Raw genomic sequence first — 9,112 nt, forward strand, 5'->3', positions numbered from 1 at the left:
CTGTTGGCACAGGGTATCTGGTGCACTAGAAGGAGAAACACCACCCTGTTATTCTGCTGTCCTTTGTTTCTGATTTATGGATCCCTCTAAAGCACAAGTGAAAGGTATTCACTTCATTTATGGTATGTGGTAGAAAGTGGGATTTCAAGAATGGCCAAAATACCTTCTATATTTGCTGCAAAGGCAGCAAATTCCACCTTTATTGCTTTTCTATGGGTATAAAATTTGCATACTAATAAAGAAGTCACTGGGTAGTTGTTATGAGTGGAAATTCAAGGTAAGTTTTCCACTCTGTAATAATATGGTTTTATTAATCAATGTTCAAACCCGGATCTCACTATTTTAGAGGCTGGGATTACACTCTGCTTGTATTGACATTATACCTGGCCAATTGAATAGCTTCCCTCGCTGCTCCCCACTAGTTTGGGGATTACTTCTTTCTTCTAAATTCTCTTCTGCAGGATTAAAGCTATCTGAATGGAAGTATGCACTCCATATGGGAGATGCTTTGCAAGTCTCTGGTTTGGGTTCCATAACATAAACCAATTTTCAAAAGGACCAGCGGGTACCCCGTCACGCTGGCACACTGGAAATCATACAGTAATAGGCAACGTACATTAGGGAGTAAATTTATATTGGTGGGCTGATATGAGCAAGACGTGTCCTTGCACAGACTTACTGATTCTAATCCAGTTAATTTTCTTTAGCTCGCATTAGAATTCATCTATCTTAATAATGCTCCATAACTTGGCATTTTGGACTTCTCCCACTGCAGTACGGCGGCTGACCAAGGTGCAGAATCTGTTGATCTGGATGCCTGAGTTAAAACTTGTATGAATTATGGGGGCTTATTTATTTGTTTAATTGGATTCTGACTCTTCACATGATTAATGCCCTCTCTTGGTTGCTACTTGCCTTTACACTTGTTCTAAGTGAGAACACAGGGGTTGTTTCAGTCCCAACATTTTATCCATCCTGTTGCTATGAACTCACTCATACAGTTTCCATCTGATTTAATTTTATTTCAGGCTTAACTATTTGAAGATTTTTCTTTTCTCTCAAATTATACTGCGGGCATTAGTCCAGTCCTTAATGAAGAAACGTCAGTGTCACCAGTATATCAGTAATCCCAGATGACAGCAATTGCAGGAGCCTTGGCAGCAGGGAGGAGTGACACCCAGAAGTGGGGAGTCTTGGCATGGTGAGGCTGCCTGAGCCCCTCACCTTGCTGCAGATCTGGCTCAAAACCTATCAGCACCATAGGCAAATGGAATTTTGTCCGACTTAGGCTAAGGGGCTGGTCCAGCTGTGTTCCCACTGTGGGAAGGAGCTGGGGTGAGATGACACGACAGGGATAACAGCAGCAGAAGCAGCTGTGCCACCAGGGCTCTGGCACAGGCACTGGGGCACCCGGCAACCTGCCACGCTTGGCTTTGCCCATGCCCTGGCAGTCCTGCCCAAAACCATCTGTAAGAGAGCCGCTGGCACACAGCCATCCACAGGCCAGACAATCTTCTCTCTCTGGCTGTCAAGCTGGGACCCCTCATCTGCGCTGTGCATACCTGGAGCGTTGTTTAAAGACTAGTTCATTAACCTGTCCTATTTTTTCCTGTTCATCTTTGTGCGATTTTAAATATCTCTCTCTAGAGCACTGTCTCCGAGAGGTACAAACCCCAGCTGAATAGTCAATACCTTCTCCGCAGTCGTGGTGTTGCACATCAGCAGGCACAGAATCAGCCCGCTGATAGCATTGGGCCAGTGTTTTCCCAAACCTTTTCTTTCCCTTAGCTGTTAGAAAAGGGATGAAGAGGGAGGGGGAGTTCATCTCGTGAAGCATATTTCTTGGTTGCTGAGAGACTTCACATCTCCCTAATGAATAAACACAGTGCACTTAATTTTGTTTATGAAAACAGACTGATTGTGATGGCAAAAAGCATGAGTCAGTGCCCTGAGTGAAGGGGAGTGCAGCAGCTGGAGACACTCACCGAAAAGCAACGCCTCGGAAACCAGAACAACTCTCATCTCGCCCGGTGCCAAGAGATGCAATTTCTCCTTTAACAAAAACCACCAGGATACAGGGAGTGGGAGAAGGCTTGCTCATGGCCTGGCACTTGGCTGTGGAGCGAGGATTGCCATTGCTATGAAAGAGCTGAGAATTTGTGAACGAGCAGCGGGTGCCAGCTGACACCGCGCACTCTGCACCCAGCCCCGAGCATCCTGACGATGCTCTTGATGAAGTCAGCCTGAGCCTGGCTTGTGGGTCTGGGTTCCTGGGTTACAACTTCAGAGGTCCCTCACTGGAACACAGCAGAGGGACGACAGGGAAGGGATGTATTTGAGCCCCTCAAGAAGGACGAATTGCTGTCTCCAAGAAGCACGTTCTCCATTCATCTCTGCATCCCCTCTGACAGTTGTTGGCATTTATTTTGCTTGGACAAAATGAGCAAACTAGGATCTGAAACTACCACTGTGGCTTCCTGGCCTGGTGAAGGTCCTGAGGCTTCAAACAAGCAAGTGCAACCGGAACACTATTTCCTTTAACTAATTTTACTGTCTGTACTCACCATGAGACTTTACTTCCCATACGTGTGCCTCATCTTCTGGAGGGAAGAGTCTAGTGTGCAAAACACACACCACGACGTGCCTTTAAGGAGCCCCGAGTTGCTGAACACATCGTCCTCCTTGCTGCAGCATTCGGTGGTGTGTCACCCTGCCACCAGCACCCCTGCAGAGCGAGGCTGATTAGATCTTCATCTAGTCCTCAGCACATTACTGGCGCTTCATAAATAACGCCAGCCCTTCCTTCAGATCACGGGCCTTTTGCTTTTCTTCCTCAGTTTCACTGATGTAAATCTGCCATGTCTGCACGAGGCTGTGCCATGGTGATGAATGGTCCTGAATAAGGACCCACTTAGCCAATTTTCACTGTACAGAGTTTCATTGTGCGGAGGAGGGTTAACACACAGGGCTCTGTTCAAACAAAATGAGGTAAACAGAAGTTCAATGCTTTTCCTTCCTTCCTTCCAAAAAAAAAAAAAAAAAACCAAAACCATTTTAGGCCAAGCATGGAGGAAGGAAAGAAATTTCAATTAAAAACCTAAAATTGCTCATCCTACATTCGTACCTACTTAAGATATGCAGGCAAATACACTGGACGTAAGCACAAACCATATCAAGAGGAAGGTTTTCAGGCGCTGCAGGGAAGGCAGCGATAGATGCCACCATGTACACCGCATAAGGCCTATCAAGCTATCCAAGCTCCCTAAAACTGTCTCCCAAATACTGAGACAGGTAACGATTTAAAATTCCCTGTGTTCTGTTTTCCACGTAAGGCAGAGAAGAGCCTGTCACTCTGCAGGACGGCGTCAGCCCCAAGCACGCAGGCACAGCCACGGCTGCTGGCAGCGCTGACTGGCGCATCCAGCTCCTCTCCGTATTTAACACCCCGTGCAAACAAGGCTGCCAACTTTCATCAGTTGGCTGGCTAAACAAAAACACTGCAGCCGCACATTCAGCCTCCAACTATTACGTATTTTTAAACACCTGGTCCACTGGGACTGACCCAGAAAATTGAAGGTAGGTGGGAAATTAGCAGGTTTTGCATACAGAGAACGTAGTTAACATCCTTGCTGGCTAAAAGACAACTAACCAGAAAAGAATGCTAGATTTTTAGCTCTGAGCTGTCCATTATTAAAGGCCCTTTCAAGCTTTTGCCATATAGCAGAAGAAAGCACAGACTGCTGAAGGTTGTACTTTGTCCTTCAACCGCACATTCATTTAGTATTTTCAACTATTTAGGCCGGTTCTCTAACAAGCCAGAACTATTGCAGCGAGCACATCACGCCTGCTAGCAGAGGAAGGCAGGGGAGGGATGGAATCCGCAGATTTTCATCACTAAAGCCTGCACCTTCAGTCAGAAAATCACCAGCTATAGAAAATCTGCATAAAACAATGAAAAAAAGGAGTATAACTCCTATAGGTTGAAAGGTCACATTCATCCCATGGGAAAGAGACCACCAGAGGGAACAGCCCATAAGGACTGGGGTCTGCGGGGGGGGCACCCCTCCGCTGGGACACAGGGGAACAGCCCCCTCGAGCAGCCCCCAGCTCCTGAACACTGCCTCCTTCCTAACATCGTGTCACATCGCAATGTTCGCACAGGCTGGGAGGTCCCGGCAGCGCAGTTTCTGGGTCCCCGCGAAGTGCCTTGGGCTCTCCGTGCCATGCTGGTGTGGTCGCAGAGGGGATAATATAAAAACAGGCTGACCGAGGTAGATTTTTACGCTGATTTTGCACTAGCACAGATTCAAACACAGGTACAAAGTGCTGAGATGTGGGTGTTAATGTTTCACAGTACTACTGCTGTGTTACATTAGTTACTTTTACCTTTTATGCTTTTTCTTTGTCACTATGATTAATTTGCTTTCTTCCCATCCAGCCAACGCCCCCAACCAATTTTCCCCACGTTAAGAGGAAACTGTAGTTTCAGAGTGTTATTTGTTCAGCACCTTTCAACAGTAACTGTACGTTCAGCTTGAAAAATTCTATTAAAAGTGTGTTATGCATCAAGTGGAGCCTTGGATAAAGAAAGGACAGCAAGCAATACTAGAAGTCCTTCTATAGACTGTGTTAGTCACAGGTCAGTGCTTTCTGTTACTGTAATTCACAGAAAAACTGCCATAAAAAAGTGAGAACATTGTGATCCAAGACCTTTTCCTCTTTTTTGGTACCAGGTTTGTTCCCCAAAGCTTAAGATGGGTGAAGCACAGATGGATCCTTTTCCAGTTCCTTTGAAGTTTCTGATTAAAGAGCCACTTTTCACGCATCTTCAATACAAAACCAATTCTTTGTCTGCCACAACAGCAGCAGATGGAAGAGGATGGGACACCAGCACAAACAAAATGCCAGGCATTTCATGCAAAACCTGCAGAAATTTCTCCCCTGGTTCTCACAAAAGTCAAACTTTTCCGATTCCCTGGCTCCAGAGCACAAAGCTGGAGGCACCCATCGCCCCAGCAGCACCCCTGATGCCATGAGGGCCTGGGTATGTGATTTGCCATTTTGTTGTGTGCTGTAACGCACCTGGCACAGAAAAGTCTTGGCCTTTCATAGCAGTCATATATAAGATACTAATACAAAGAAACAACAGTGAATAATAATTTCCCCATAAGATCCATTTGAAACAGTCTGTATCCAAAAGTATTTATAATTCAGGAGGAAAAAAAAAATCTATGAAAAAATAGTTCTGTGGTACTAAACTTGGCTCAAACCAGCCCCTCAAAAACAAAAAAAACCCCCTAAGCACTGTAGATTAGTTGGCTTTTCACCAACCAAGTCTTGATTGAAAATCAAATGCAGATGTGAACAGAAAAAAGCAGCAATTTCAGCTCTCACAGCAGCCGCTTGTTGTTGGCATGCTCCAGAAAAATATCAGTGCAAACTGGTACCGTCTGGACCATGCTGTAGCCTGCGTGGCAATTATGTGGCCAGAGTGTTCTTGCTGTCCCCATAAAGATAAACAGTGCTTTCCGCAACAAAGAGAAAGGAGGGATTAAGGCAAGCAAAAAGAAAAAAGGGCTCAGATGGGAAAGCTTAGTTTTCTTACAGCTAAGGGGTATGTGTGCAACTCAGTGCTAGGAGTGAAAGCATAAGCCAAGAAATTCATCCTCTGGCTTGTCCCTAACAATGCCTGGATGGGAAGAGTCCTCTTGCACAGGGCAAATGGGGGCTCCATCACCCCAGACTGTAACCACCAGGCAGAGAACAGCAACAGGCTGGAAAAGGGGAAGAGAAGAACATTGAACAGTTTTAAACTCCTTTAAAAAAGAAATTAAGAAGAAAGAGAGAGCGTGATGATAAAAGATGTTTTGTGCTGCACTGGCAGAGGAGCAGAATTGATGATGTGATGAGTCAGTTCCCTCTCCAGCATTAACAATCCTCAACATGCATCTTCCGAAAGCAGCCTCTGTTTGGGGTCCCTGACTCTTAACATCAGCAATACTTTCCCTGGGACAAGGATCTGTCTTCTCTCAAACTTAAATTTTTTTTTGGGGGGAAGAGAAAACTACCACTGCACAAATTCTTTTAGGGGTGGAGGGGCTGCTTGAGTAGCTAGTTGTCTTCAGGGCAAGAGAGAACATTTTGTATCAAAATAAATTTGATGTGAATGATCCTATTTATTATACAAACCTCAGCCTATTCTAGCTTCCCATACCCAGAAATACTAAGAGAATTAAACTTGAAAAATTGAAAATCGTATCCATTTCCACATGCAGAATTGAACTTTGCGGGATTCTTCTTTTTTTTAGGTTCATGCCACTGGATACACTCCCCTGCACTCCCAAACATCCCCTCCCTTGTGCAGGATGCTTGCAGTGGCTATCACACAAATGACACATTGTCTTTTGGCAAAAAGATGCACAAAATGAGTCTTGACTCAGAGACCTGCTCACCAACAGCAGCAAAAATTCCCCTCAAAGTTTCCTACAGAAGTGGAGCCAGAAGGTATCTTTCCTGATTAATTCTCTCTGGAGAGTGAGAACTTGGAATATCTCTGCAACAGAGTGTAGCAGTATGTTTTTTAAATGAAAATAATTAAGTTTATAATAATAGATAGCCCCAGAAGCATTAGTTTTCTTCATTTTGTCCTGTTTATCTACAACAAAATAATCTGAGAACAGAAATACCATTAAAGTAGAGAGAGTGGAAATAAGATCCTTGCATTAGAAAACCATTCACCAACATGGCCACGGATAAAATATCAGCTCTGCTTCATGACTCATCTCTGAATCTATAACTATTTAAATACCAAAGTACTTTGAATTTTACGTGGTCGTGATAAATAGCAACAGGCAATTGAATTCATATCCTCACTGTATAATACTTTATTAAGGAAAGCTCTCCACCTAGCCATCTGCTTTCTCTTCCCCCTTTTTCTTGTTTCTTCATCATCTTGGATTCCTACCTTCTTTTTCTCCCAAGAGAGCATCCAACCCCAAAAAAGCACTTAGAACATTGCAGAACCATCTTGAAAGAAATGTGGAAATATTCTATGAATTTTTACAGGATCAGCTTTCATACTCTACAGAGTAAGATGCTGCATATTTCTTATTGTAAAGAAATTCTTTGAAGCTATCTCCATATTGCTGAGCCATCAGCCCCAGCAAAAGAAGACCATAGCTAATGCTAATTGCTGTGTCACTCTGAAAACAAAGATTTTCTCTGCTTTTGACTCTGGTGTCTCCTGGGGTATCTTCACACAGTACAACCGCAAGAGCCCCAGCTCCCTGCGGGCTCATGCTGGTGCCTACTGCAGCTACCAAAGCAACTCTGACCCTTCTGTGCACTTGAATCCCACCTTGAAACTGCCTTCTCATCCCCAAGAGATGAATGATAAATGAATTGTGCTACTCCAAAAAATTGATTACAGTGGCTGTACCCTTAATTCTTCACTTAGAGCCACCAAGCACCTTGCAAGTCATTTGTTTAGAAACTGTCCAGACCCCCAGATCTCCTACAAAGGAACAACTTGCTCCCTGTGCCCCAAGTGTGGGACTGCCAGAGGCTGGTTTGGTCCCGGCATCAGGGTGCCAGGGTGTCCATGCCTTCTACCGGCTGCTGTCAACGGCACAAGGACACACCTTTCCCGACACGGTACCTGGGAATGAGAAGGTGAAAGTGGGCATGGAGACAGCTGAGATGTAACTGCCTGGTGTGGAAGAGCTGCTGGGGTGGAGACAGGCCAGGGACAGTGCGCAGAGGGTGACAGGAGCAGCACTGCCAGGGCGACCAGACATCCTTCTCTGCAGACTTTGGGCGCTGCAGGCAGAAAGTCAGTATACTATGGTCCACATTGGTCCTTCCACCAGCAAGGAAACATGCTGACTTCACTCTTTTAATAAAAATAACTGTTTCAACATTGCACAATAAGCACAATCCTGCTGCAGAGAATGGTTGCTAAACCAGCTTCAGATCTTTACAAGCCTGCAATCTTCAAAAGAAAAAGAGAGAGAGTTCAATTTGCAGTTAGGGATCTATGAATACTCAGTTTCGTTTCTGCTGGGGAGACCTGCAGGACACAGTCCTGGGGGGAAAAGCTCCGTGAGTGCAGTGAGGAGGTACGGCTGGATCAGGGTGGAGGTGGTTCACGCTGGCTGCAGTTCAAAGCGAAGTGTGTCAGAATGAAAACAGAAAGAACTGGACTTTTTTTTCACCTGTTAACTTTTCAGTGCTGAGCTCCTTCTCCAGTTTGCACTTACACACATCCAGTGTTAATGTAAGATTTAATTCATCAGCACTGACACCCCAAAACATAGGCACTATTGCAACGTTCATCTGCTGGCCTGGAAGTCCTACACAAATATTATTTCACCTGCACTAACACACCTTAGTTATTTGATCTCAGCAAGATAGGGTAGCACCATCCATTTTGAAGAGCAAACTGGTTCATCAGTAGGCAAGCCACTAACAAGGCTCATTAGCACAAACTAATTAAAGCCAGGAGTCCTGACTCACACTCCTTCCTCTCCCAACTGGAATCTCTGCCTAATCAGGCTCTTTCCCCCATCCTGACACTGGAGCATCAGAGACCTTTCCCAACCCTGTAAGTAACCATAACTGCGTGAAAACTGGATTTCCTAGTTTATTCTTTCCATCCTATTTGCTTTGTTTGCGTGTGGGGTGTATTCAGACCATTGCAGCTGAAATACCCCAAAAGCTGCCTTTCCTGCCCCACTGCACGCAGCGGGGACCTCTCTCTGACCCATCCCTCATGACCAAGCTCAGGCAAAGTGCCAGCATCTCACAGGTAGCCCCTCAGATACCCGAAGGGTTAAACTGTCATAGAAAGGACAATCTGCGTTTCTAGTCCTGTGGATTATGAGAAAAATCGCCTCCCCCAAAAGATGACCCAGGAGGGCTTGATCTCAGAGCCTGCCTGAGGACAGAGGCCATGTGTGTGATGAGCACAGGCACGTGGGGACAAGCTCTGTGACACGCTTCTCTCCATTTGGCTAGCTGTTGGCCTGGTGGTAATTTGGGTCTGGTATACATATAAAGTGCTTCCATCCAAGTTTAGGATTCATGCTGGAAAACTGAACCCCTGTATGCACAG

The sequence above is a fragment of the Gavia stellata genome, chromosome 20 (assembly GCF_030936135.1).
Source record: "Gavia stellata isolate bGavSte3 chromosome 20, bGavSte3.hap2, whole genome shotgun sequence".
In the NCBI taxonomy this organism is placed as follows: Eukaryota; Metazoa; Chordata; class Aves; order Gaviiformes; family Gaviidae; genus Gavia; species Gavia stellata.